Raw genomic sequence first — 5000 nt, 5'->3', positions numbered from 1 at the left:
GACTTCAGGCTAGGAGTTTCAAGTTGTAGAGATGCGTTCGCATCGATCCTCTCAGGCGACCTACGCCTGGTGGTGTTATGGTGGACGCAAGGCACGTCCTGGCCCGGTAGTATGTACAAGAAAATGTACAAGTCCGGGAATACGGGGTGCATCGTATGTAACGTTCGATGTACATATAAAGCCTGGTAGGTGTTGGGATTATATCTGCAACACGGGCATTATCGAAAGATGGTTAAGTGGAGTCACCCAATGGGTGCCGTGCGTTATAAGGTACGTAATGCACAGTAGAGATACATTGTCGGGAGGTGGAACCCGCAAAATGTACAAGTCCGGGAATACGGGGTGCATCGTATGTAACGTTCGATGTACATATAAAGCCTGGTAGGTGTTGGGATTATATCTGCAACACGGGCATTATCGAAAGATGGTTAAGTGGAGTCACCCAATGGGTGCCGTGCGTTATAAGGTACGTAATGCACAGTAGAGATACATTGTCGGGAGGTGGAACCCGCAAAATGTACAAGTCCGGGAATACGGGGTGCATCGTATGTAACGTTCGATGTACATATAAAGCCTGGTAGGTGTTGGGATTATATCTGCAACACGGGCATTATCGAAAGATGGTTAAGTGGAGTCACCCAATGGGTGCCGTGCGTTATAAGGTACGTAATGCACAGTAGAGATACATTGTCGGGAGGTGGAACCCGAAAAATGTACAAGTCCGGGAATACGGGGTGCATCGTATGTAACGTTCGATGTACATATAAAGCCTGGTAGGTGTTGGGATTATATCTGCAACACGGGCATTATCGAAAGATGGTTAAGTGGAGTCACCCAATGGGTGCCGTGCGTTATCAGGTACGTAATGCACAGTAGAGATACATTGTCGGGAGGTGGAACCCGAAAAATGTACAAGTCCGGGAATACGGGGTGCATCGTATGTAACGTTCGATGTACATATAAAGCCTGGTAGGTGTTGGGATTATATCTGCAACACGGGCATTATCGAAAGATGGTTAAGTGGAGTCACCCAATGGGTGCCGTGCGTTATCAGGTACGTAATGCACAGTAGAGATACATTGTCGGGAGGTGGAACCCGAAAAATGTACAAGTCCGGGAATACGGAAAAGTTCCCCATGAAAGGCTGGGGATACAATTATTGATACAAATAATGTGCCTAAGGGTACATTTATTTTTCTAAGTCCCAGAAATCCGTCACTGAACATCACGACTTACAAACACATCTTCCCTCGGTCCTCCCATATACGGCACGGGGACAAGTATGAACAATGAAAATCATGTGTGTATGAAACATATAATGTGCCTGAGAGCACATTTTTTTTCTAAGTCCCAGAAATCCGTCACTGAACATCACGACTTACGAAGACATGTTCCCCCGGTCCTCCCATATACGGCACCGGGACAAGTATGAACAATGAAAATCATGTGTGTATGAAACATATAATGTGCCTGAGAGCACATTTTTTTTCTAAGTCCCAGAAATCCGTCACTGAACATCACGACTTACGAAGACATGTTCCCCCGGTCCTCCCATATACGGCACCGGGACAAGTATGAACAATGAAAATCATGTGTGTATGAAACATATAATGTGCCTGAGAGCACAGTTTTTTTCTAAGTCCCAGAAATCCGTCACTGAACATCACGACTTACGAAGACATGTTCCCCCGGTCCTCCCATATACGGCACCGGGACAAGTATGAACAATGAAAATCATGTGTGTATGAAACATATAATGTGCCTGAGAGCACATTTTTTTTCTAAGTCCCAGAAATCCGTCACTGAACATCACGACTTACGAAGACATGTTCCCCCGGTCCTCCCATATACGGCACCGGGACAAGTATGAACAATGAAAATCATGTGTGTATGAAACATATAATGTGCCTGAGAGCACATTTTTTTTCTAAGTCCCAGAAATCCGTCACTGAACATCACGACTTACGAAGACATGTTCCCCCGGTCCTCCCATATACGGCACGGGGACAAGTATGAAGAATGAAAATCATGTGTGTATGAAACATATAATGTGCCTGAGAGCACATTTTTTTTCTAAGTCCCAGAAATCCGTCACTGAACATCACGACTTACGAAGACATGTTCCCCCGGTCCTCCCATATACGGCACCGGGACAAGTATGAACAATGAAAATCATGTGTGTATGAAACATATAATGTGCCTGAGAGCACATTTTTTTTCTAAGTCCCAGAAATCCGTCACTGAACATCACGACTTACGAAGACATGTTCCCCCGGTCCTCCCATATACGGCACCGGGACAAGTATGAACAATGAAAATCATGTGTGTATGAAACATATAATGTGCCTGAGAGCACAGTTTTTTTCTAAGTCCCAGAAATCCGTCACTGAACATCACGACTTACGAAGACATGTTCCCCCGGTCCTCCCATATACGGCACCGGGACAAGTATGAACAATGAAAATCATGTGTGTATGAAACATATAATGTGCCTGAGAGCACATTTTTTTTCTAAGTCCCAGAAATCCGTCACTGAACATCACGACTTACGAAGACATGTTCCCCCGGTCCTCCCATATACGGCACCGGGACAAGTATGAACAATGAAAATCATGTGTGTATGAAACATATAATGTGCCTGAGAGCACAGTTTTTTTCTAAGTCCCAGAAATCCGTCACTGAACATCACGACTTACGAAGACATGTTCCCCCGGTCCTCCCATATACGGCACGGGGACAAGTATGAACAATGAAAATCATGTGTGTATGAAACATATAATGTGCCTGAGAGCACATTTTTTTTCTAAGTCCCAGAAATCCGTCACTGAACATCACGACTTACGAAGACATGTTCCCCCGGTCCTCCCATATACGGCACGGGGACAAGTATGAAGAATGAAAATCATGTGTGTATGAAACATATAATGTGCCTGAGAGCACATTTTTTTTCTAAGTCCCAGAAATCCGTCACTGAACATCACGACTTACGAAGACATGTTCCCCCGGTCCTCCCATATACGGCACCGGGACAAGTATGAACAATGAAAATCATGTGTGTATGAAACATATAATGTGCCTGAGAGCACATTTTTTTTCTAAGTCCCAGAAATCCGTCACTGAACATCACGACTTACGAAGACATGTTCCCCCGGTCCTCCCATATACGGCACCGGGACAAGTATGAACAATGAAAATCATGTGTGTATGAAACATATAATGTGCCTGAGAGCACAGTTTTTTTCTAAGTCCCAGAAATCCGTCACTGAACATCACGACTTACGAAGACATGTTCCCCCGGTCCTCCCATATACGGCACCGGGACAAGTATGAACAATGAAAATCATGTGTGTATGAAACATATAATGTGCCTGAGAGCACATTTTTTTTCTAAGTCCCAGAAATCCGTCACTGAACATCACGACTTACGAAGACATGTTCCCCCGGTCCTCCCATATACGGCACCGGGACAAGTATGAACAATGAAAATCATGTGTGTATGAAACATATAATGTGCCTGAGAGCACAGTTTTTTTCTAAGTCCCAGAAATCCGTCACTGAACATCACGACTTACGAAGACATGTTCCCCCGGTCCTCCCATATACGGCACGGGGACAAGTATGAAGTATGAAAATTTTTGGTCACAGCGTGAAATCCCTCTAATGATCATGAAAATAGCATCGGATCACTTATCTGACCATAAAAAGTGAACCAAAACCCTATTTGGACAAACTTTTTGGTCCTATGAAAAATTCACTTTTCATATATGTCATGGTCGAAAATTTTCTAAGTCCCAAAAAATCACATATTCTCGAATATCTCGAAAACTACTTATCGGACAGGGGTCAACCAAGGTGTTTTAGAAAGGTCTTTACTAGCTCTATTTAATGAGCCATAGCGACTTTCAAGTGATTTTTTGACACTTTTTCGCATATCGGCATCCTTGGTTCCCATACTGGCCATAGGCCATAGGGCACCGAACGGCCAACTTTTGGTCCGGGGGTGAAATTTTTTTTTCACGAGATTTTGATGAAAATGGCTTCGGAACGCGTTTCTAATAATGAAAAGTGAAACCAAACAGTATTTGCGAAGAAAAAATTGTCCTATGAAAAAATCACTTTTCATATATGTCATGGTCGAAAATTTTCTAAGTCCCAAAAAATCACTTATTCTCGAATATCTCGAAAACTACGTATCGGACAGGGGTCAACCAAGGTGTTTTAGAAAGGTCTTTACAAGCTCTATTTAATGAGCCATAGCGACTTTCAAGTGATTTTTTGACACTTTTTCGCATATCGGCATCCTTGGTTCCCATACTGGCCATAGGCCATAGGGCACCGAACGGCCAACTTTTGGTCCGGGGGTGAAATTTTTTTTTCACGAGATTTTGATGAAAATGGCTTCGGAACGCGTTTCTAATAATGAAAAGTGAAACCAAACAGTATTTGCGAAGAAAAAATTGTCCTATGAAAAAATCACTTTTCATATATGTCATGGTCGAAAATTTTCTAAGTCCCAAAAAATCACTTATTCTCGAATATCTCGAAAACTACGTATCGGACAGGGGTCAACCAAGGTGTTTTAGAAAGGTCTTTACAAGCTCTATTTAATGAGCCATAGCGACTTTCAAGTGATTTTTTGACACTTTTTCGCATATCGGCATCCTTGGTTCCCATACTGGCCATAGGCCATAGGGCACCGAACGGCCAACTTTTGGTCCGGGGGTGAAATTTTTTTTTCACGAGATTTTGATGAAAATGGCTTCGGAACGCGTTTCTAATAATGAAAAGTGAAACCAAACAGTATTTGCGAAGAAAAAATTGTCCTATGAAAAAATCACTTTTTCTTAGGGTACGGGTCAAAAATTTTCTAAGTCCCAAAAAATCACATATTCTCGAATATCTCGAAAACTACTTATCGGACAGGGGTCAACCAAGGTGTTTTAGAAAGGTCTTTACAAGCTCTATTTAATGAGCCATAGCGACTTTCAAGTGATTTTTTG

The 5000-nt window shown here is 42.7% G+C and overlaps 1 non-coding gene across 1 annotated transcript in view; it reads left to right on the top strand.

The window, feature by feature from the left end:
• Nucleotides 1-78, top strand: part of LOC118515376 — a 4266-nt gene extending 4188 nt beyond the window's left edge. Inside the window, exon 1 of the ribosomal RNA XR_004907061.1 lies at nt 1-78. This exon is cut by the window's left edge and continues 4188 nt beyond it. This is a non-coding gene — a ribosomal RNA (large subunit ribosomal RNA).
• The last annotated feature ends 4922 nt before the right edge of the window (nt 79-5000 follow it).

Source organism: Anopheles stephensi, unplaced genomic scaffold, assembly GCF_013141755.1.
Source record: "Anopheles stephensi strain Indian unplaced genomic scaffold, UCI_ANSTEP_V1.0 ucontig146, whole genome shotgun sequence".
Classification (NCBI taxonomy): Eukaryota; Metazoa; Arthropoda; class Insecta; order Diptera; family Culicidae; genus Anopheles; species Anopheles stephensi.
This window is presented reverse-complemented; position numbering and strand designations above follow the sequence as displayed.